The 25,286-nt window shown below is 38.3% G+C and overlaps 1 protein-coding gene across 1 annotated transcript in view; it reads left to right on the top strand.

Annotated features, from left to right (window-relative positions):
- The window catches only part of GALNTL6 (polypeptide N-acetylgalactosaminyltransferase-like 6), a 1,239,844-nt gene that overhangs the window by 831 nt on the left and 1,213,727 nt on the right, over nt 1-25,286 (top strand). The window lies entirely within an intron of this gene.

Below are 25,286 nucleotides of genomic sequence, written 5' to 3' on the forward strand. Positions count from 1 at the left end.
TATGTAATATACATACTACATCATATTTATATTACCTGTGATTATGTAGTATGTATATAATAGGATCTAGCATGTATAATGTATGTAATTTAAAATATTGCATACATACTGTATAATTTCATTAATATTCTAAATGATATACATTATACATGCTAGATCATAATATATACTATATATCATTTATATAGTATGTATAACAAACATAATTTATAATATATATGAGTGCATATACTTTAATATATACAACGTATAGTATATATAATATGTACACTATTATATAATATCTTTTATTATGATATCTGTTATCATATTTAATATCTAATCTTTAATGAATGATAGTTTAAAAATATATATATATGCACAGAACAGTGATGCTGACACGTTCTTTTAACTTTAGCTTGGTTGCAGGGCTACAACTACGTAATAGTTTAGGAAGATGTCTGGGGTCTGTCAGTGGTAGCAAGGATGCGAAGCGGAGGACAGGAAAGCATGCACTGCTGAAAGGAGAAAGTTTGTGTATTACAAATTAATTGGTTTCTCAGGAAATCACCTGTAGGCATAGTATGATCTTCTGGAGGTCTGGGATCGGGCACGCTGTACTATCAGGGCTAGGTTTGGTCTCTGAAGTCTTGAATGTTCAAGGGGGAAGGAGGGGAGGAAAAGTGCAGTTGTGCCCAGAACTTTGATCTCTCCTTCCTGCAATCTGTGGCACTTTCTAAAAGCGGATATGGCACAGTATCCATTAAAAGCTGCCCATCATCCTCCAACCAGTTAACTTAACAGAAGTTTGCTCTTTTACTGTTAGGAAGTAATTTCACCTTTTCCTCTAGAAACTTGAAGAAATGACTGGCAGTTATCACGTGTCTTCTGGACATTGCTAATATGACCTGGTACAATTATGGCCATTGTAAACCTAGACCACTCTGCCGGTTTGATTCCACAGTGTGCGCACACATATTTCCAGTTTGTGGTCCCCTTCATCATCATCTATTATTAACAGCAGTTGACATAACCTGTTTTTCTTAATAATTATTCAACTCATTAGGTTTATGTATTACTCATAAATCTCAATAGGATGTGCATTAAATTAAGTATATTTTTAGAGAGTTGTTATAATGCGACATATTAAAGCCCTGCTAGTAATAAAACCAAAACATTTTATGTGTTTTGCAAAACATTGCTGTTCCCCTGCTGTGTTATCTTCTGCATATTTTTAAACATTATATAAATATTTTATAGGTAGTTAGTAAAAAATTATCGTGTTGTTTGATCTTTTTGGTTGTTTACTACTTGCACAGCCTTGATATCAGAGTTTATTAGACAGCCTCATGTATCATCTTTGTGTATTCATATTCTTAATTTCAAGGGTCATCACCCATGTATATAATGCACTTTCCACGTATGGAAGGTATTAAGTCACTCAGTTCAACTGAACAATGACATAAATTAATAATAATCAAACAGCTTTTGCATGATTGAAGTTTGTTCTTCAGATTGTGGTACATGTTAAGAATGGTTCTGAAATGCTCTGAATGAAAAGGTCATGTATAATGAAAGGTCAGTGCTCTTCTACTTTATTTTCCCAAGTTATTTTTAAATGGATTGGATCTCAGATTTGAGGGGCAGAATAACTTTTTCCTTAGTAAAGAAAACATGTTAATTGGTGCCTATCACAACGGTAAGTTATATATCACCAATATTAGTCTTTTCAACTTCTTCCTCACGTGGTAGTCTATGGAAGGTAAGGTGTTCTACGTGAGTTCCACTTTTCTGTGTTTGATATATGGGGAGAGTTGCTTTTTCTAAATAATTGTGGCTAGAAATAAGAGAGAATCTCTATTTTTTGCAATAGAAATAGAACAGCATGTGTAAGCAAGAAAAAAAAGGAAAAGCAAAGGAAAAAAACAAACCAAAAAAAAGCAACAGGCCAGGGATGCTAAAGAAACAAGCCCTAGAACTCTTAAGATTGCTTAATGGAACATATATGAAGAGCTGAGATCTTACCAATAAGATCTTAGCAACATTTAAATTAATTATTTTTCCATATGCTAATTTAGCAGCAGCATGACTGCAGCTAATGGCAAAAGCAGTAACAATTGTCAAGGAAACTTTTAACTTTAACTTTTGCTTTGCAAAAACTATCTATCCATTCAACTGCCTGTAGTTTAAATCTAACATCACTGCCAAAATTAAGGCTCTTGGTGAAAACATTGTAGCCAATGGGGGCAGCAGGTTGAGGTGAGGGTGACTAATGTAAATACAGCACAGGTACCTTTCAGTTGATGTCATGAAATCATGACAAGGTGCTTTTTAACCCAAAAATACATAAAAGCAGTAAGCGTATGTATGTATACAAATAATTTTTCAACTAAAAAATGCCAGTTACTTCCAATAGAAAACAATAAGGAAAAATGTAATGTCGGACGAGACTATTAACAAGTAGTGTCAAAATTCATTGAACCATTTTCATTAAGTTACACAGAAAGAATGACTGCTAGAATTCCAATGGAAAAAGAAAGTACATTTCTAAACTAAAGTGATCAGCATTTCTTATGTGTTCTGCAAGTCAATTTTAAGCCTAATTAAGTATATATTTAAAAAGTCAGCTGGAATTTGTTATCTGAGTTGTGATGTTAGAGCAAAACATGGATAGCTAGAAAAATTAATCTGTATGATAGGTACTCAAGTGCATTGTTACTATATAATATGGTCATAGCTAGCGAGGGAGAGCAGGGGAGAGAGTTATGATGATTTAAAAGTAGTCTGCCAGCAATTGACAGAATCAAGAGTGATTCTTTCTGTCATGAATAAAACATGTGTCCAACAGTATTTTGACACTGGCACTACTAGTTATAGAGATGTCATCTTATTTTATGACAATTAGACTAACATTATTATGTGGAATAAGCATCAGCTATTCTTCACTGGAGGGTATGGTGTAGTTTTATGACATTTTGACTATATGCTCTATAAAAATTAAATTTACCGGTGTATTTTTTAAAGAAGACGTCCTCAAACTTAACTGCTGAGTGAATGTTCTGTCAGCTATTATTACCACATTAATCTGCTTGTTAGTGAATAGGGGGTAAGAAATGAGAGAGGCTGAGCTAGTCATTGACATGATGGCACTAAACTGCAGCTATTCAAAACAGGCTGCATGGGTTAAATTAGGGATCTATTTTTATCAGCATGTAGGAAAGTGTCCCTGTTCAAAGGTGTGGTTACAAGTGTTAGAATAGCTGTACTTCAACAGCTAGATAATGTAATGAGGAAATGTGATGATTTATACAATTCTTAAAAATAGAATTGCAGCAGGTCATTTTAAAATTTAAATCATTTAAATTGACTCGGCTCATATCTTGTCTACATATTATAACTACAAAGACTTTTTCATAAAGGGAAAACCCAAAGTCTGGGTGCAGGTATGGTACAGGCTATGTTGATGCAGAAAATTATCACTTAGGTCATTATACACTCATATTAAATGAATTGCCTGGCCCTTGAATATTCCATACAATTTTTACCTCTGCTTAACTATATTTTCCTAAAGGAATTACTTATGTTTCTGGTAGCTTTATCTTCACCCCTTGCAAATAAACATTTACCTTTGGTTTATTACAGAACTGAAGCAGAGATTCCAAGGGCACAATGGTACAGATTAAGGGTTCTAAAATGACCTGTAACAACACAAAAGAACATTCAACTCAGTTTAAAAGTTTTGTTTGTCAGCAACTAACACTATAAAATTCAGAGTAAAACTTTGTTTTTTTTTATTTACTAAGTTTGGCTCTGTGTTATGGAAACAAGGTGAATTTAATACAGTATGTGCCTCACTCTGTTTTTTTAATGGCCTTGTAAATTCACTAAGATACCATGGTGTGTTTGAGTTCTGTGTGCAATTTTTATGTTTGGTTTTATTTTTTCGAAGTGTTTCCTTCCATTCATATTATTTATTGTCAGTGAAATGTTCATATATATGATTTTAAGTGTCGTGTCTGATCATTTCTGGCAGGGAGTTGGGTTATTAAGTTGTACTGATGTGCTTTCCAATTTCAGTTCTCTTTCCCTGTTGTAGTGCTGATTGCTGCTTAGTTTTGCAGCCACTAGGATGTAGTCCTAGTACAGAGCTTGTTAGTTTGTCTGATATCCGTGTAACACCATGTGCAGGTACAGAACAGTTTATCCAAGCCTATTCTATACAGCTGTTCTTTAATACAGGAACATGTTTTCCATACGATAGAACACATTTCCTGAAGCTCCTTTTATTTCCAAGGATATGAAATTCCTTCCAAATACTTGTGGCTGGTGAAAATCACTGAGATTATATTTTTGATTGGGGGGGAGGTATGAGGGTGTAAGGACTGGCTGAACTATTATGGGAACAAAGTAAAACAAAACCATTGCCTTGCTGATGTTTTCTAAAAGCCTTCTTTGTCACCCTAGTTATTAGCCCCTTTCTGTTGCACAGACATAGGTGGATGGGGAGGGTATTGGGGGGTGCAGTGGTGCAGTTATCTCTTCGATTCCTGCCCCACCCAAACTTTAAAACCAACTCCCTGGAAGGGGCAGCTGCATTTCTATTCATGCAGTGCTGAGAGAGTCAGTTGACTTCATGGCTTATTATCATCTGCTTGATTCCTCTTAATTTCTCTCCCTTCCACAGGTGTTAAGGACCTTTTATCTTTTTGAATGGTCCTGATGTTCCACTCTTCAGACTATCCTTTCTTCTGCAATTTTTCTGTTACCCATTCCAGTAATCTTTTCCCTCTATTTCACAGCCCTGCAGGCTGTTTTTAGCTCTGACAAAAAATCTAAGGGTTTTCTTAACCATAATATTTACTTGGGTATAGAAATGACTGATGGTGAAGTATTGGAGCCACAGTCAAGAAGGCTAGATTTTATTTTATAAATCTGAATAAGAGATGTACATTTAACTATAAGGACTAGAGGACTAATGATACTATGTTTGGCTTATCTCCACTATTTTTTGCCTACTTTGTTGGGTTTTTTAACTTTATATATAATCTAGCAAATTAGCGGACATTGCAATAGTTAGCCCCCAATAGTGATATTAAATTGAATAATATAGCGCTATCCCCTAGCATATTAATAAATCAACTTGGTTCCCTTTAATAGGAGAAAACCTAGTATTGCATTACATGTGATGATGTGGCACACCAGGGGTCAGGAATCCCCATCATGCATGCCAGAGCATGGTATATGGAGCCTTTTGGTTGGCATGCCACAGCCAGCCTGGGCTCTGGGCAGACCCCTGCTACTAGCCATGGAGCCCAGGCTGCTTGCAGCAGGTGGTGGGAAAACTGCAAGCAACTGCACCAGGGTCTGTGGAGCCCCAGCTTGGGTCCTTGCTGGTGGCAAGTGTGTGAACGACTCAGGACAGATGGTGGGGAAGATGCCAAGGCTGCACTGTCACAACAACAATCAGGCTTCTCATGCCTTCCCTGTCATCTGCCCTTCATCTTGCCAACATCTTACCAGCATACCAACATCTTGCCAACATCTTACAAGTGTGCCAACATCTTACAAGTCAAGGTTTTGGGGTTTTTTGGCACTCTGCCTAAAAATCTGGCCAACCCCTGAGTCACACCATCTGCACCACCCTTTACTAAATCTGCCCACCTTTCTATCCTGCTGTTGCCTGGCTTCCCCATGTTCTAGAGATGAATACTTCAGTTCTCTGATGCTGTAGTGGTTCATCTTCAATGTGTCATCCACTATGTTCTTCTGTTCCCAAAAACACAGAATATCAGAAATCCTGCGTAGACATGGCATGCTCCCTTTGCCTACCAGTGCAGTAGTTAGCTTTGTTTTGTCATGAATAAAACAGGCAAGGGAGATGGATTGGCACAGATTGTTTGAGGAGTCAGTTCTCACAGCCATTCTATTTCCTTAGGTAACACTAGGAGTTTAATTCAACTGGTGCAGAGTCCAGAGGAGATGCATTTATTTTGGCTTAAAACTGGTAATGTAAGTTTAACTTAAGGCAAGATAAACACATATATCTGTCCATGGTACTTAAATGAATGAAATACCTAAGCACATCACAGTTACCTTACATTTTTCCTTGCAGTGCCCCTGAGGAGTAGAACTATAGGTTTGCACTGGAGGTATTGAGAAACCAGATGCACCAAGGTACTTAAATGGATAACTCCCACTAGTTTCCCTAAAAGCCTCTGTGGATTTGGCCGCAAGTACTTTGTCAAAGGTTACACAGGAAATCTGTGGTAGAGCAGCACCTGGGTGTCTGAAGCCCAAGGCTAGTTCTGTTATCTGCTGGACAGTTTTTTCAGCCTTAGTCATCCAGAAAATATGTGGCCTGTTCCTTTCATGCTGTAACAGTAGATTTAAATGAATTCAAGAGTGCTCATGCACACATTTGCCCTGGATTTAATAAATTAGTTTAAAATTGTGTGTTTAGTTAAACAGTGTAACTGTTTGCAGATGAGTCTTCAGTTCCCTTTCCCCAAACTGCTTTTGATTTTTGTCTGACTTCCGTTTAAAACATGGTAATTCAGTAGCTGGTGGCCTGTATGGAGATTATGCAAGAAGAGGATATTTTCCACTCACCTATAGAAAAATTGCTGAGATTCCCCTAAATGTCCAGATTTTCAACAATAACTTCATTTTTATTTTCTGTTCTTTTTAATAGTGGGTACTATTGTTAACCCAGAGGAAAATCATTATATAATGATTACCACAAAAGAAACAAGTTTTATACGAGTTCTACAAAATATTTCTGGCTGCACCTGAACCAACAATCTGAGTGAAAAGGTCACTTATCCCTATCTTTGTGGTCCATAGAAAACATAAAAAGAGCCATTTGATATTTGTGTTTAGCATAGAGGAAGTATGGTTAGCACATGCCACTTTTACTTGGCATGCTCAAGTTGGTGATTGGTTTCTACATCCACTTATAGCAAAAGTTTTGCTCCCCACCACTCCTAGCATGAAAAACTATTCAGCCATTTGCTTGCTTAAAGCTTTTGGCAGCATTTGGCAGAATATTGGACTATGATTGTTTTTCCAGTTCTAATAAGTAGACACATTATTTAGCTCACCCTTTTCACTGTGTTATTCCTGTTATTTCTGTTATCATACTCTGAAGTGAGATGGAAAACTGTTATCCCCAATTTACAGCTGAGGAAGAAGGCACAGAGAGGTTGTGTGACGTGCCTCAAGTTAGGTGGAGGGCAGGTCTCCCAGTTTTTGACTCCTACCATCAATCCCCCTTCAAATCTTTGGAATTTGTGAATTTTTAATGCCTGGCAATAACTCACCCTTAGCCCTAGCCCTAAAGAGCCATATGGAATTTTACAAATGATTCCATGTTGGAGATTTGTGTGAATATTTTGTGGTGTTAAATTAATCTAGGTTAGGTCATATTAGATTGATCCACATCATCTCCAAAGGTCTATGATGTAATAAGATTTTCCAACAGCAGTGGCTCCCCATAAGTGGCACCCACCCACAGGCACCCAGCTTGGGTGGTCCTGGTGGGCACCAGAGCCATGGAGGATAGCACCAGGCCCCCACACAGCTCAGGCAGGCAGGCAGGGGAAAAAATAAAAAAAGATCAGGTTTGACACTTTTCTTGGGTGGAGCCTGCCTTCCTGGGCTGCTGCCAGGTTGCCTACATGGGCTTCCTGCAGTGCCCCTGAGTAGCATGGAGGCCGGTGCTTTGCTCTGTGGCTGTAGGGCAGCAAACTAAAATTCCTTGGAGGAGTTTTAGGTTGCTGCGCCCCAAGTCATTTAAGATGCATTATGCTGCCGGATTTGCTACAGCAGCTGGAATTACTGTGCAATACACTGCTGACACATGCAAACACCTACAACATTAAAATGGTGCAAAAGCATTTAACCCACTTCAAAGTGTTGTGCACATATGCCCCTTGTTCTGTCTACACATGGCCTTAGGTAATTTCCTTTTTATGTTTCTTTAGTAAACCCATATTTTAAAATTCCACACCTGTTCCATCAGCTAAAATTGTATCAACAATTTTTAATCACTTGAATGTACACTAGACCACTGTGGATCCAGTTGACCCACCTTGCCACACAGCCACAATGTAGAGATTAAATAGTATAGTGCTACATGTTGGATATTTTTACTTGAGTGAATGTCAGTGCAATATTAGTAGTTAACACTTTTTACTTTTCAACTAAGTTGCTAATGTCTGTGGGCTGAGAAAGCATCATTTTAAAATGTTAGACCCTTTACTACTTTTTAAAATAAAACATTGATTTGTGGCAATTAACAGCATGTTTCTATTGCATTCTCTATACCAGAGAGAGCCCTCCTGTGGTGAATTCAATACCTATCAATTCAAAGTGATGTTACTAAATAGAGTACGACTTAGAGGATGAAAAATGACTGCTTTCTGCATTCTGGCTTCAGTCCCTTTTTAGCTTGTGTGTCTATTACACAGCACATTACATTCTTCCCCCAACCCTCTGTTTTAGACTTTTTTTTTCCTAGAAAAAAATCCAAAACATTTCTTAGAAAAGAATCTGAACTGGTTGGTGGGACTGGTTTTTGGCCCAGGTACAGAAGTGCACAGAATCTGAACTCTGCATAAAACTAGAACAGGTCAGAGGGGTGTGGGTTTGTGTGTTTGTGAATTTAAGTGTGAAACAATACTGTGATTCAGAGCTTTATCTGGTCCCAGTGTTAAAACTACTTCTGGAATGCCCTTGGGAAGGCCTCTATTCTTTCTTACAACAAAGATGAATGAGTAGGTGGTATGTGAGATGGCCATCTCCACCAGATTTATGCCATTGGGAGGTTTTTGTGTATAAGGGGATTCCTCACTTGCTGTCTGGTTGCTTTTAAAGACTAAATCAGTAGCAGTTGAACTGGGTAATTTTTTTTTCAACATGTGATGAAGCAAACCTGTGGCTTACAAAAGCTTATGCCAGGCATCTCTGATTTAGTCTATATGGTGCAAATCTACCCTGCCTTTTGCTTGACTTCAGACTAATACGGCTATCTATTTCACTGTGCTCCTGAAGACCCATCGTACTGCTTTTGCAGTGCACGTTCACTTGTGCGAATCAGAGAATCTGGACCAATTTAAACATTCCTTCGGCAGCCACTGAAAAGCAGCCACTTCTTTGCTAAAGTAGACCGACCTTCTAATAACCTGTATCTATACCACATAACTATTTAAGTTAGAATGTGGAATATTCAAGAGGAATTTAGTTAGACTACAGTTAGCTAGAATTTGTTCAAGACATCAGTGTTTATGATGATGACTAGCACTTTTAACTCCAGACACTTATTGAAGTGCCTAAATCTGGATCTGTCAGCCTAACTTAAAGTACAGGGCACCCCAACATCTGGCTGTAGGCTTTTGTGGTTAATGTTTATGTGAAATGGACTTTTTGGCTTTTGTACAGCCTCAGACAGTTGCTGTTCTGCTATCCTCTCTTCCTCCCCACTCCTCCAATCTGTGTCCTCTCTTACAAAGAATATGGGTATTAAAAACCATAGACATACTTTGACTGGCCCTCCATGGTAATACAGGATAGGGAAAAAGCTGTGATTTTGTCCACCTTGCCTGGCTCTAATGACCATGTGGCTAGAGAGTGCAGACACTGTACTGGTAGTTGATACTAATATTAAAATGGTGGTTGACGCTAATGTTTTTGGTGGTTGATGCTAACGTTCTCAAAATGGGCAGGATATATGAGATGAGGATGATTTGAATTTTATGTAGGTTCTTGTCCATCCTGTCACTATAATGGGTACACAAATTAATAGCCATCTTTGTTGTGGAAGAGGGCAGATCTTTCAACAATGCATGATCATATTATATCAGGTGTGGGCAAAATGCGGCTTGCAGGGCCCCTAAAAAATATTAGAAAATTAATATTAATCTGCCCTGGGCTGCCTATCATACGGCCCTCAATGGCTTGCGAAAACTCAGTAAGTGGCCCTCTGCCCAAAATAATTGCCCGCCCCTGTATTATAGAAAGTAAGCAGACCTTCACATAAACTATATAGTGAAATTAGGCAAACAGAACTTAATCATGAGCAGTTCATAAACAGGCAAACGGAACACCAATAACAGATTATTTAGTAAATGTGCTTGCTGTAAAAAGAGCGCATCTTCCACTAATGCATTAGAGGATGTGATCAACTTCTGTCGCACATTATTTTTTGTCATCATCTCCAAAAAATAAAAACTCTGTGCAATGTAAAGTTTTGGTAGAGGATTTCTGGTGTGTGTACTTTAGCAGAGAATGTTTGGGGTGTGTGTATGTGGTGTGTGTGTGTGTTCTTTGAATGCTGCTGTTATACATTTAGATTAAATAAGGCATTATCAAAGAAATGTATACATGGAAGTATTATAATAGACCTTAGCTGATGTGGGAATTTGTTTCATGGCTGCACTGGTTTCAGAGATAGTCCTGTCTCTTGCATATCTGAGCTTTCTCTTCGGAAAAATCCTGCTACTCTCTTCTGCACAACCATTCAGGGACCTGCAGCTGGTGCCATTCTTTAGCGGGTCAGCTTTTTTATATTCTTCCAGGATAGGGTATATGTTTAAGCCATAACCTAACATGAATGTTGATTTATTAACCATATTTATGGTAATTTATGAATACGATAATAATTTCTAACAGAAACTAAATACGGACTGGTCAGGTTGCTGGGAGAAGGAGAATCTTCTATCTTATACCTCATGAAGTACCAGACTCTATATATAGAGAATCACATTGCAGTCTATTAATTATTGTTTGGGTTTTTAATTTGAATGCTGTGAAAATTTATTATATTTGGTTCATATGATAACCAAATATAACATTTTAGGTTACCCTTCTAAAAATGATTATTGCACATTAGCATGGATCATGGATGAACAATGCACAGTAATGCCACCCTACAAGAAATATATTGCTATTTTCCAGGCTCTGATAAATGACTATCCGTATATAGTGAATATATAATGAATGACAAGCTTAAATGGATGCTATTTATCCAGAATGCTTCAATATCAACTAAAGTGACAGTCAAAAGGCTGGTCAAATTTTGCAATTATAACATCAATATAAAAATGTAAATCCAGAACTTTTATGACATTAAGTAAAAAAAATATATATATTCTACTGAAATACTAAAATAATCTCAAAGCATAGAAAAGCTGAAGGAATATAAAGAGTTCTTTGCATGATCTCCAAAATTATTTAAAATCTACAAAAGCACCCTGTGAAAGCATCATAAAGATACAAGAATATTTTGATAGCCTGCATTGCATACAAAATTAATTTTGTTTAGAATAGTAGGTAGGTAGGCCCAGCTGCAGAATAAGGACATCCGTAGGGTAAAAAAAAATGAAATTATCAGGCATATTTTGCCAACAGATGTTCAGTAGTAGAGAATTTTCTCCACAAAAGACATCAAGAAGCTCCAACATATTATGCTCAAATTTTATTTTGTTTCTTGGTCCATCAGAGCATGTCAAGAAAAATCCTTGAGGTTATCCACCTTTCCCCTTCCCCCTTGCCATTCCCACTAGATAGTTACACCCCCTAGTAAAAGTACTCCCAGAATTGCTATTTTCATACATGAAAATGAAATAACTATCCAACATGAATACCTGATAAAACCAACTGGAATAAGATACCAATAAAGCCCCATCATCTGTGATTTTGCAAACATATGTTATGTATACAGGAACCCTGTCTGAAACAGTGAGAGACCAATACCAGACCAACATCCTGTGGTAAGTAACATGTAGAAAATAATTTTGAAATACAGAACCACTTCAGGCGAAATGATGAATGCTTTTTCCATCAAATGAAAACACAACCCACTCTTGTATATCATCACTTGCCAGCCTCCACAAATCCAAACGCTGCAGAACAAATAGTCAAAACTACAAGATGTTTGAAATGCCACATCATCACTGGAGAAGTCATTGGGAAAAATGAATCTCATAGCTGCAAGCCAGCCTGCTATAGTTCACTGTCCCGAAATATTACCTAGCGAGCTACCTCACAACAGTGAAATGTGCAAAACTAAGGCTGATTCTCGCCAAATTAACTACCACAAACAAGAGGTAGAAATGGTGAGGCACAAAGTGCAACCTAAACCTATAGAGTGTGTATCCAGTTTGCCAAAGGAGAGACTGAGACAGATTTCTGTTCCGATGTGAGGAAGTGAGACAAAAAAGTATTTCCTCAGAGGATCAAAAAACATAACAGATACCTTAGCCAAAAGTAATAAGGAAAAGCTATTGGCATTTGGAGAGGGTGAGATGACATTGTGCTAAGTAGTAACCTGCCACTAGATCAGGAATGGTAAGCAACAATAACTGGATGCAGGAGATCAGCCTCTAACACAGTATTTTACTTTATCCTGGATGCACTGTAATCTCTGGTTGTATCCAGATGATCAGGGACATGTGCTTGCAAATTTGTGCCTCTACTTTGTGCCTCAGTGCACACCCTGGCATGTGCACTTTGTTGTGGGACAAATTGTCCTACAGTGGGCCAACTGCCCTTGCCCAGCTCCTCCTAGCTTCCAGCATGCTCTATGCTCCACAAATGGAGCTTAGAGCCTTTCTGGCTGGCAGCCAGAGCATCTCACCAGAGGACCAAGCCTCTCTTTGTTCTGGCACATGCTATTGTAGCATGCTCTGTGCTGCCTTTTTTTCCCAGTGCTTTTTTTGTGGCATCACAAACCGCATGCCTCTTTGTCTGGATGTGGCCTCCTTGGACAGGTATGTGGGGTATTTCTTTTTCTTACACAATAGCAACACTTGCATAACAACTCATGCAAGTGAAGTCAAATCATATTGGATTGAAAAATCAGACTGAAGCTTTCTGTTGTCAACTTTTTTTAGATCTATTAGTCAAATAAGCTCTTGGTAAAAGAGACCATGTTGAGTTGGTTTTATTGATCCCAGTCAAAACCTGGAGGTTTGTTCCTGGAATAAATGGCTAACTTAATTAACTTGGATTGTGTTATCTTGGATACTTCACAGATACTTAAAGTGGGGATGAAGGCAAAAGTGGGTAGCCAGGAAGCCCCAGGGGGCAGGGGGTAGTGGGGAATCCCAGAATGGTTGGACAGCTGAAAGAATCCCACCCTCCTGGCCCCTGCTGGCCTGAAGGGTGACTGCTCCAAACTTGAGCTAGCACTAACACTGATCAACATTTGTATGGCTCACAGTGCAAGGTGTAACACGGTCCTTATATGAACTGAAACGGTAAGCACCCAAAATTCCTATGAGAAAGGAATTCCTGTGGATTGCTTTGTACAAATACATAGGAAAATATGGTTGCTGCTTGGAAATATTTGTTTATGCACCTTTTGCACAGGCTTCCACTTTACTTGGGTTACTTTGGAGACTTGTCTGGATTGTTCACTATGCTTATGGGTCTTTGCCATTAATTAAGCCTTTTGCTATCTTCCAGTGTTAGCATATTCTGTGAAGAGCCTAATCATCCCTAGAAGACCTGTTGGCTCTTCTCAGTCATCCATATCACTTCGCTTATAGCTTCACTCTGTTACTGAGTTCTCTCTACTATTGGGATGTACACATTTCTGTTTATTTCTCTGCTTCAGTCATGAAGCCAGGCTCTGGCTTTGGTCATGATGTAAAGGCTGGAAAGACCTTGTCTGCCAAGCCTGCTGTCTTCCTGGTGTGAATGCTCTAATAAAATCAATCGACTTTGATCTTCTCTTCTGCTTAGTTACCCTTTTCAGGTTCCAGACTGACCTCCAATTTACTGACCTGCCCTTTGGTAAAGACAAGCTGCTCTTTTTAGTGATACAGAGAGGTGAGAAAGGGAAGTTGCTGTTGAAGTGAGAGTGCTGGGATCAGAGTGACAAGGAAGAATGCACAGAGAGATACTCAGGCATAGGGAAGTGGAGGAAAAGCACTCTCAGGAGTAGGGATACATTGTTCCCTCCCCTTCCTTCTTGCCAATACAATATATTCCCAAAGTCCTGTTGTTAACTTGCTTTCCATGACTTCCCCTTTTCACATTTCTTTCATTTGTTTTTTTACCATCATTTTCTGATTTTTTTTCTATGTGCACAGCTCAGAGCCACCTTACCTCCACTGTAATTTATTGCAGAATATTAGTAAAGTTGTTTTGGAATACCATGGATTAATGATGCATTTAAAGTGCTTTAAAATAACCCTAGGCTAGGTCAATTATTGAAGTAGAGCCAGTGAGGAATATTTTATTTTGATTGCAGTAAGCTCTTAGTTTTATGTTAACCACATCATACAAACATGACCTGTGGGCTTTTAATGTTGTATTGAATTCAGAATGTGTGATTAGAGTGTTTTCTGTACTTTTATTTGAAATCGCTGCTCAGAGTTAGCTTTTAGAGAGCAGAATATGTGGTCTCATTCTATTCTGGGTATATGGATGGTTGCCCTGTTTGCATCTATTCCATAAATAAGGTAGGTTTCTCTTATCATTTTGATATAAATGGCAAACTTACTGAGGCACAGGTGCTGCTTATGGTCAATTAGGTGTTGCCACACTTTGCTAGTTCCATAGAGAGCCTCCCCCTGCCCACTCAGTCAAATTGCAAGTGTTTAAAACAGAAATAACAGGCTCTTTCTTTCATCTTTCTTATCCAATAAAACAAATAGCTTAAGTAGTTTATTATACCTTTGGGTGGTAGGTACAGTATGAAGCAAAAGTAAGATTATGTGATTTTTTTTATGTAAAAGGTTAACATAAGCTTCTGCTAAAATCAGAACTAAGCAGGGATTCTGGGTGGCAATTTCTTATGCTTCTGATATTCCATGCAGTATGTGCAAAGTCGCACAAGAATAGGTATGCGGATAATGTCAAAGATAGAGACTCATCAAATTTTTTATGACGGCATAGAGAGAGACAGGTTTTCTGTTCCCTATACAGGCTGCACGAATTATACCTGGATATGTGAACAATCATGGAGACAAACTGCTTTCTTGATAATCCCAAGACCACTGCCAAGAAACAAGCCCCATCTAGTCACTCCCATTAAACAGGTTTTGCTTGCTCTCTGAATTTTTAGTCTGTACTCAGGGACATCTGTAAAGTTGTGCACACATGCCTCTGTAGGTTGGACTTATAAATATATGTGATATTCTGCTACTTCTGCCTTGCACACGGTTTTTCCTCAGTTTTAAAATCTGGTTTTGATATTGTACTTATTTTGGATTTCAGTGTACATGTTACCTGCTTCTAGTAGTGTGCGCAGGTTAACAGATCAACAGTAAAGAAAAACAAGTTTTTCATAACTTCCTTTAAGTTCAGGTTGCTTACTGCAAACTTTATTCATTTGAATTCTGTAGGATGTGCTATGTGTCAGAGGATTTGCCTGGTACTTACCAAAATACTATTTAGAGCTTCCTAACATGACTGGTTTATATAAAAGGTGATACTTTATCACTGAATAATGTAATTGTATAGTTGCTAATACACAAATGTATATCTTTTTCATAGGAGGAAAAATGTTTTTAAACACCCATTTTGGAACTTTGAGTTGTAATATACTACATACTACATTAGGAGTTGGCAATGTTTTAGGGTGGAGTGCCAAAAACACCTCTAACTTCGACTTATAAGATGTTGGTGTGCCAGGGGCAGATGGTGGGAGAGGCATGAGGGGACTTATCCTTGTTGTGGCAGTGCAGCCCTGGCCCTTTCTCTGCCATCCACCCTGAGGTATGTGTGCCAAGCAAAATGCCTTTGTGTGCCACGCTATGACACCCATGCCAGGGGTTGCTTACTCCTGTTCTACAACAATGTCCATAATGTTTTTTTCTATACACAGTACAAAACTTGTTATATTTTCTTTTTTAGAACATATGGATACAAATTTATAGTTTACATATCACTGATTACCAGTATGATAGTGTGCCAACCTTGCAGCTGTGTTTTTTTGAATGACCTGACTTCTAAGACTTGGATTTCTTAGTTTTATTAGCACTTTCAGTCTGTTTCTTGCCAAAACAATTGAAAGTGGGGATTTCAAAAGTACTTGCTGTTGGTCTCAATCTGTTGTTTCTGAAGTCAGTGTTAAATTTCCATTGCCTTCAATGAGAGACATTTACAATCATTACTGTCAGTCACCATTTAAGCTAGCTTTCTTTTTTGTGTACAAACTCATTACCTATCCTAGAGTTCTTCCTTTCTCAAATACCGTCTGTTTGACTGCTGCCTTTGGCTACTTTCCAGCTCCCATCTTTGTACCTTTTCTCATATCGTTCACTGTGCTTGAAGCAATCTCCCTTATCTCCATTCTCTGAACCTCCTGCTTCCTCCTACCCTACAAATAAATGCTGAAAAATCATTTACTTAATGAACTCCATCCATGATTGGATCATATTGTGGTTTGGTTTGTATTTCCTTTATTATATTATTCGCATGGACTGTAAGCTTTTTGGGTTAGGACATGCCAATATGTTTGGTGCAGTTTTTCTGAAAAGCACTTGCAGTATTTAGTATACATTTCTGTATTAACTTGCACAGTTTAACATTTTTCATTTGGTTTCAACTCTTTCAACACAGCATCATATTTTTTTATTTCTGTTGAGTTAGACAGGGGACCCTTGCAGTATTTAATGAACAGACAGTAAACCATAAAATGGTATTGGGGATAGATAGGTATTTTCATTACCACTACATGGTAGAATAATTTAATCTGTGACTGAGAGGGACGGGCCTTTCCAGTAATGCAGTATAGGTTGTTTTGGTTAGGAAATCAGTATTGGGTTGCACAGCCTTTTATCTTGAGATTAATGCTTCCAGACTGGCCCATTGCTTTAGTGACAAAATGCTGTTATCAGCTGATGGCCCTTCAGTGTCTTGCATGAAATGAATTTGCTGATGAACCTTGGCAACTGAACTGATAAACGCATGCATTGCCAAAACTATCACTACTACTTCAACACCCAAACAAAACGTACCAGCCTCAGCAGAGAGATTGAGGACTAAATGGAATGGATGCTAAACTAAATTCTTACCTTTACAAGTGATGCTGCAGAGCAGGTGTTGAATGACAGAGAAGGAAATGTGGAAATAATTGGATATGGAAATAATTGTAGTACCACACATTTTGTTCTCCATCTCCTATCAATGCAAGATTTCATTTTCTGTCAGTTTGTTCTCATTCATGAATGTGAAACATATTGTCTAAGTGCAGATGTTCAAAAAGCCCCTGACGGAAGTGCCTATCATACTTTAATTAAAGCACTATAAGTTAGAGGGGGAGGGAACCAAACAGATGTTTGCTGTTGGTTGTGGGGGTCTTGGATCCTGCCTGTACTGGATGTTGTGGGTGGTCTTGCACACTCCCAAGGAGGCTGCTGGAGTGGCCCCTGGCCCTATGCCCCTCCTCCTCTGCCAGCCGGGGACAGTCAGCAGCAGCTGGGTGGGGAGAAACCCCGGGCCCCTTCCCCATACCCCCCCAGCCAGGAGGCAGCTTGCCATTGCCTGGCTGGGGCTGCTGCAAGTGTGGGGTGGGGAGGGGGGCTGCTGGCTTAGGCTGCTGCAAGGGGGAGAGGCCCTGGACCCCTCTCCCTGAAGCCCTCCTGCCCAGGCTGTGGTGTGGCGCAGCCCAGCAGGGTCAGCTGCAGGGAGAGAGACCCTGGATACCTTTCCTCACCCTCCCCCCTGCCAAGCAGTAACATGCCCCTGCCTGCCATGGGATGCTGTGGGGGAAGGGCTCTGGGGTCTTCAGGTGGTGTTTTCTGTTAGTTCCCCTGCTCAGAGATTCTGTTGTGCTTTTATATCTATTTTAGGAGGAACTGTGTGGTTGGTTCTTTCCAAGTAAATAAAAGAGCTATATTTATACCCCAAACTCTGAGAGGTTAAAAGAAAGGACATCATATGTATCAGTGAATTTAGAGGTGGCAGAACAAAGAAACACCACAAATGAATGATTAGCCAGCCTTGAAATATAAGAGCAAAAAATAGCATCTGAAAATAACTTCTTCTATTTTTTATTGTAAACTTAAGCTAACTTTGGCCCACCTGTCAATTTCTAAACTGAACTAAAATGCACCATAACTGTCATCTGGCAAAAGCATCAGGATCTCTAGATAAAGCAGACATGCTCCCAAGAAGCCTGAATGAATGGCTCATCCAAACAAAACATGAGCAGATCAATATTGGATCATAGATGTAATTTGAAGGAAGATTTGGGATCTTTTTTCATTTTGAATTGAACAGTTCATACAGACCTAAGTATCGTAACTCTTGCTGAACGTTTTTTGAGAGATTAAAAATTGGACTTAAGAGGATAACTATGCAGCGGAGAAGGAGAACTAAAGATATATATTTTACAAATTACCATATGTGTACTGTTTGTTTAAAAAGTGTGCCAAACAGCATGTGCATACTGGCAAAGGCTTTCCAATAAAACCACACACTTGCTAATGGTTACTCCACATAAAAAATAAAAACTTTCTTGCTGGTTGATCTTGAGCAGTCCATTTCACAGCTCTGTGACTCATTTTTCTTATGTGTAATTTGAGGCTTTTTTTTACTTATCTCCTTTGATTTTAAAACTTTGCATGTATCACATTTCATGACAAGTGGATCATATTGATTGTTGTTACATTGTGGCACTGTCCCCTGTGGTTGCCGTGGGACGGTATGGGATGGAGGGTGGGGTAATATCCTTACTCTTTTCTAGCTACTGCAAGACCCGCTCTGCCCTGGACATCTGTGGGAGTTTGTTTTCTTTTTATTTCCGAAGATGGCTGAGGCTGTCTTGACCTTCCAGGCTGAGAGGCTAACTGTGACTGACTTGTTTTACTGCTTCAGCTTCAGAGATGAATGAAGAAATTCTCACTGCCAGCAAAGCCAGTGAGAATTGCTCTTGCAGGTTAGTGACAAAGCAAAATATTTTTCATTCTCAAGTTAAATCTCTTCAGTTTTCACCCAAACAAAAAAGAGCAATTTTCACTGACAGAAAACTGTCATTTTTCACAGACAAATACATGTAAAGAGAAAATAATAGAACTCTTTACAGCCCTGTTGACTTGGAAAGAAGACATGCTGCTCAGAGTAATAGGACTGCTCACCGTGTGAGTAAGGATGGCAGAATTTGGCCCTATTATGTCAGATTTCAGCAGCTTCATGAGGTTCTGCTTCAGATTTTTCACGCTGAGGCTTGGCAGCTCTTCAGTTTGGCTACTCCCTCAATCACTCTTTGCCCAAATCAGATTCTCTGTTCTTGACTGCTATTAAAATAAGCAGCAGTCATTTTCTTTTAATTTTTCTGTTGTTACGTAATTGTCTTTCTGCAGTTGAATTAATTCTGTACTATCGTTGTTTGCTTGGCCAGTTACTCTGTGATGTCATAATTCAAGTAGAGTAGACAGTTCAAGCACAGGATTTTATCAGACAATGAGAGGGCCGGTAATTCTCCCATTATTCTTTAATTGTCCTCAAGTGTTTGAGGAGAAGTGGTATATCTTGATCCATTCCTTCCTCCTTGTTACAGCCTCCTGATTTAAACTAAACCAATATATTCATACAGTAAATATCCCAACAACTGGTCAGCCTAAAGCATTCATTCATATAATGCTTCCAATCTCTTTTACAATATTATTTCATGGTTAAAACACTAACTGGGGCTCTAGGTTCACCTCCTGCTCTGCCACACATGTTTTTGTGGCTTTAGATAAGTCTTTTTTGTGTGTCTCATTTTACCCACTGTAAAATTGGGATAAGAGCACTTTATTCTTTCTCAAGTATACCTTGAAAGCAAATGTTTTAAAGATAATGAGGTGCTCAGATGATATGATAATGGTGATAAGTAACTGTTAGAATACTTATAAGGGACATCTACTGAGTAGCTTACTACAGGGAAGGTTTCTCCCCAGCTTCTGCCACTTAGTGGTTGGCTTGTGTCCTGGGGTTTGGGGTTTGATGTTCTATATATTTTAGAGCTAAGTTGGTGCAATTCTTTTAGCTGATTTCAAACGTTGTTCATTACTGACTTCCAACATGGGAATATTATTATTCCACATTGTTCTGCACTTTGGCAAAATCAGTCAAGAGGCCATCATTCTAACAGAAAGCTGTGACCAATTGCTTTAAAAATAAATGAAACTTGTACTGACACAGGAGAGGAGAGGTTCATTAAAACACACGTTGAAGAATTCTCATCACTCTTTTTCCATTGTATTTGACATTGCCTGAGAGACTGTTATACATTATGTTTATTTTTAGAGACTATTGTTCTTTTTAAACTTGGTCTGAATCTTGAAGAAAGCAATAACACTTTCAAATAGTGCTTATATTTAGGGAAGTAAGACAATTGCATCATTCTCTTGTTATATGGTATTCTCTCCTGAAATATCACTTAAAAAATAAACATTTTTGCAGAGGAAGAAAGCAAGAATCACTGCCTGCTTTGGATTGAAAAACACTACATCTTTTATTAACAGATAATGGAATTTATAAGACAGACAAATATTTCTTACTGGTTTTAATCATTGGCTTTCAGTGCTTGAATAGAAAAAATCTTTAATTTCAGAATAATTTTTTTTCTGAGATGGATCTACTCTGCCATTCTTCTTCTTGATAAAATCCAGACTTCTGAGGAAAGTGTTTAGTTCTAGTAAGACTGCAACAGACAAACTTATATATTTTAAAGCTAATTTGCAAGAAAATCACATTTTTAATTGGCAGGTTTGAACTTTTCTTATAGTTAGTACAGACTAATAGCTAGCACATCAGAAAACTTTCTTGTTTTTAATATGGTGAAAATGCAGATTGTTGGTAAACATGTTTTGATTCACAGGAAATTTTATATGGGTTTTGGACAAGCCAAAAAGTTACCAGTAGTCTTAAGTCTCAATATCAGTAGATCAGTAATTTGGGATTTATAAGTATAAGCTTGTTGATGATTTTTAGCATAAACATTTTTTTTAAATGGCACAGTGCTGGTGAAATTAGGATGTAGCACATGTTATTTCTGTTTTGTTAAATTTTCATTTTCTTTTTTTCACTTTCCAGTTATTTAATTGCATTTCTCTGATGTATTTTCTCTTTACAAGTATCACTTATGTTCATGTCAAATAAAATAACAGTAAAGTTCAGATCCTGAAATTATGAAACTTTGTTGCCTTTACTTTTCTAGCCTGATCACTTTGCCTATTTTCAGAGGAAATCTAAATAGTCATAGGAGAAGGTAGCAAAAGGATGGACTGCACTGCATGTGCTCTCTCTTCTGAAATTCTGTAATTTGAAAATGTATTGAAAATAAGACAGCTAAACTGTCTGCTCATACGCATGTGTTCAGCACCCATTAATTTAAATGAATTATATACACACTCTCTTGCACACATGCACAACTAGCAGACCTAGCCATTTTAGAAGCATCCTGGAGTGATGTAGAACCATTATAGCAACTTCTACTCATGTCCATCTTGAGCACTTGTGGGAATCTAAGAGGAAAAAAAATATAGCAAGGTGTGTTTTAAATTATTTTGTATACTCCAGCCTTCCCAGATCTTGGTGGGGGAAGGGGGTTGACATGGGTAGGTTTTGTAAGTTGACATATCCTGTAGGCTGCTGTAAATTGTACTGAATGTTCAGTCAAGCAGTTGGTCTAAGAATCCAGGGGCTACAATGATGGCTTAAGACCACCTTAACAAAACCCTTGCTCCACTTCTGAATCGAGGAGGCTCAGGCAAACAGAAAATATGGTCTAATATATATAAAATAGATGCGTGGTTTTCTGTTATTTCTTTCATATCAAAATAGATAAGGCTTTTACAGGATGTTTGTAGGGAGGGAAAAGGAAGCATGATTAAGCAGGAAAAAATCAGAAAATAAAGTTGTCATTATTGCTTATTCTGCTTTGCAAAAGCTGGCAATACATCATGATATCTGCCAAGTTACGTATAAACAGCATCTAAACAATCCAAAGCACTGTACTTACCAATGACGCTGTGATTAACACTTATTAACAACCAACACAGAACTATTCAAAAGGAAATGTAAGGGTGATTTAGTGCTATAGACCGAAGGGATCTTTGTTTGAGAATCACTGATTTTAGACACAGATTATTGTCAAAAATCTACTACAGCTTTAAAAGTAGGTATTAAACAGTACATTCAATAACTACTTAAAAAGTGACCGGGTTGCAAAATGAAGGTGTAATAGGAAAAAAGCCCCTACTGGCTTTTTGTTATTCCAGCTATATTAAACTTCATTTTTTAAGCCCTTCAGGTCTATTTTTCCCCCTGGAATTGTCTTTTTCTAATATTTTTTTCATATCCCATTTCTTTATTCCATATATAAGCTGTATAAAGCTTGCTGTAGCACCCTGTGGTAGACAGATACAATATTTGATCTTGAATTTACATTAATCTCATTTGTTAATTCTTCTGGAACCATGTATATGATTATGGCTTGTAAAAAGGGCTTTTCTGAAGAAAAGTTTCTAACAGAAGCATGTCAGAATAGTTGAGTATCCTCATCCTGTTTTCTCTAATTCTGTAGGAAAACCTCAAGGTTTAATTAGGGACACTGAACTAAAGTGAATCATCGCAATTGTTAAGATTTGAAATTCCAGTATTGCCCGTGTCTTGAATCAGATGATGAAGACAGCAGCCTAGTACCCTATTTGTTAAGTTAGACCTATTAATATTCTTGAAATGAAATCCATATGCCACTGAAGTCATTGGAGTGCGGTTGAGCTTTGGAGCTGAGATAGTTGTCTAAAGGCTAGACCAAAAAAAGATTGCAGTGCCTGACTTAGTATTTCCTGGAGTAGAATCCAGGACATCGTGTTAGGTACCTAGATTCCGTATGCAATACATTACAAGAACTAGGTGACTCAGAATAGGATTCAAAGTTTGGGTATATACAGAGTGGAATGCTGCTTGGAGTTAGCTAGTAGGAAATGCTGCGGACAGTTGCATGCGGACAGTTGTATGGTTAAAGCCTAGTGGCACTTCTTCTTTGGGGACGATGTCTACATTTTTCTTTAAAGCAATATCAGTGTGCAAAAAAGAATTCAAGCTTGGTCGTTACACTTTGCTCTGGCTGGGGTGGGGGGAAGGGTGGGGTGACAAGGAGGACAACTTTGCATGGTGCGTGTATGTGGTATGTACAGAGAGATAGATATAGAGGTATATCCTAATTTTCAGATGTGCAAGCTTCCAAAGCTCCAAATTAATGATAATGCTCCAGTGTCGGTGCTCAGCAACTCTGAAAAATAAGGTCTTCACAGTGCCTTATGATAAAAGATATTAATGTGTATATGTAAACTGTATCTTGGCTTCTAAGTGGTCTAGAAAGCTCTGGACTTCATGTTTAGGTAACCCTCCCATTGATTTGCCTCCTACTGAGCATTCACTACAGCAAAATATTGCTGACTGAAGTAATAAGTGTCAAATTCTCAGTTAGTATGTCAACAGCAAAATCTGACCTGTCTTACAACATGTATCAACAAAATCTTTATCATCAAGACCTTATTGGATATGACTGAAAAAGCTTCTTGTGTCAAAACTCCCAATTTGTTCTGTTCTTACAGTATATTTTGTCAGATTTCTCACTCTAATCCATTAACAAAAATGTGCTTGTCAAAGCTTCCTGTCACAAGGTTAGAAAGAGAATCAAATTTGGTAATTGCAAAGTTATTTTATGAAGAGCAGTCAATCTCCACTGTAGCCTATTATATTCCATCAGCTAAGTAATGTATATCCATAATGAGCCAAATTGTATCCTCATTTACAGCTGTGTGATTTCAGTGACATTAACAGGGTCACACCAGTGTAATTAAGAAAAGAATAGAAACTGGAATGAGCTGTTGTAAAAGATTCCTTTTTTGAAACATAAAGGGAATGTACATACCAAAATCCTGAACAGTTATTACAAAGGATAAAACAGCTGGGGGGAAACTCTGGTATGCTGTACATTTTAGTTGATGACCATCAAAAGTTCTGTGATAGCTTGGTACTTGAAGGTAGTTTATTCTAGGTGGAGTTACTAGTTCTGCCTATAGTTAAGGTTGCCTGATGCTTTCCACTTTAAGAAATGTTTTGTTAGTTGCTCATAACTCTGGTAAGCTGTTCAGGTTGAAATATTTCACACTAGGTTTCTGCCTCTGAGAATGATTTAAAAAAGGTCACAAGCTTTCCAGTAATATAATTAAGAAAACACAAACAGTTTTGCCTGTGCTAAAAATATGTTAATATTTTATTCCATTTCCATTCTTTAGCAGTGGAAGAATGTAGCCTGAAGTTTCTTGGGTTCTTCTCCAGCTTCCTGTGCTGTAATCTTGCCTTCCCTTCTGCTCCTCCTTTTCAACAGTTCTTGGGGCTATGCTGTGCCACCACCCCCACCCTCAAGAAGTGGTAGCCAGGAGAAGGAGCCCAGGGACCCTGGCAGCAGCAGCAGGCAGAGGGAGAGGTGGGTGGACTGGCAGCTGAGCCAGAGCCCATGGGCCACAAGTTAACTGCTCATGAGCCATGAGATTGAGAACAGGAGGACTGGCCAAGTATTAGTGCAGTTTACTATAGCCATTCATAGTGTTCCACCTTATCCATTCCCACTCCTACTCTCTCTTCTTCTTCTCTCCCTTACCTCCACCCCACCCCCAAGGGTCAGGAAGCTGAGGAGAGAGTGTTGGAGGACCAGACAAACATAACTATTTATTACAAAACACAATGATAGATTCAAGCAGGTAAGCAGTACATCAGTAGGCTACGGAGTACAGCAAGTGAAGAAAGTTATTTTTACCATCTACTGGGAGCAGAGGAGGAGGACCAGTAACTATTCTTTGTGGATCCTTCTGTTCGAGGGTAATCAAAATATGGCATCACATGCCAAATTAGGCCCATGGACCAGTCTCATAAGCCAAAGCTGTGTTGTCAGACTGCCCCAAGATCACTCATCCATCCTGCAGAGTGAGATGAGTTGGACACTGTGGCTTTAGTTCATTGATTCTCATACGTGCGTATATCAACTAAATCAAACATATTTTCCATCTTGCCATGTTTAGTTAATCAATACATTGTTTCAGTCATAGTCTAGCTGACTGCACAGAATTCATTTGTTTTCTTGTATAAGGGCAAAGTATCTAGTTACTACAATTGATATTTTTAATTATTAGTAACTCTTTCTAGAAAAGCAATTATCAGCACTTGGTTGAGCTTAAATTGGGTGCCCTTGTTTCAATCAGAAGTTGCAAAATTTTGCTTATACAGAAACTCTTATCATGTGTGGCTTGAAGGAGGTTGTTAGACTCTGAACAACTGTAGGCACTAGAATAAGCAGCATA

This window comes from Gavialis gangeticus, unplaced genomic scaffold (assembly GCF_001723915.1).
Source record: "Gavialis gangeticus isolate Ggan-Ray unplaced genomic scaffold, GavGan_comp1, whole genome shotgun sequence".
Classification (NCBI taxonomy): Eukaryota; Metazoa; Chordata; order Crocodylia; family Gavialidae; genus Gavialis; species Gavialis gangeticus.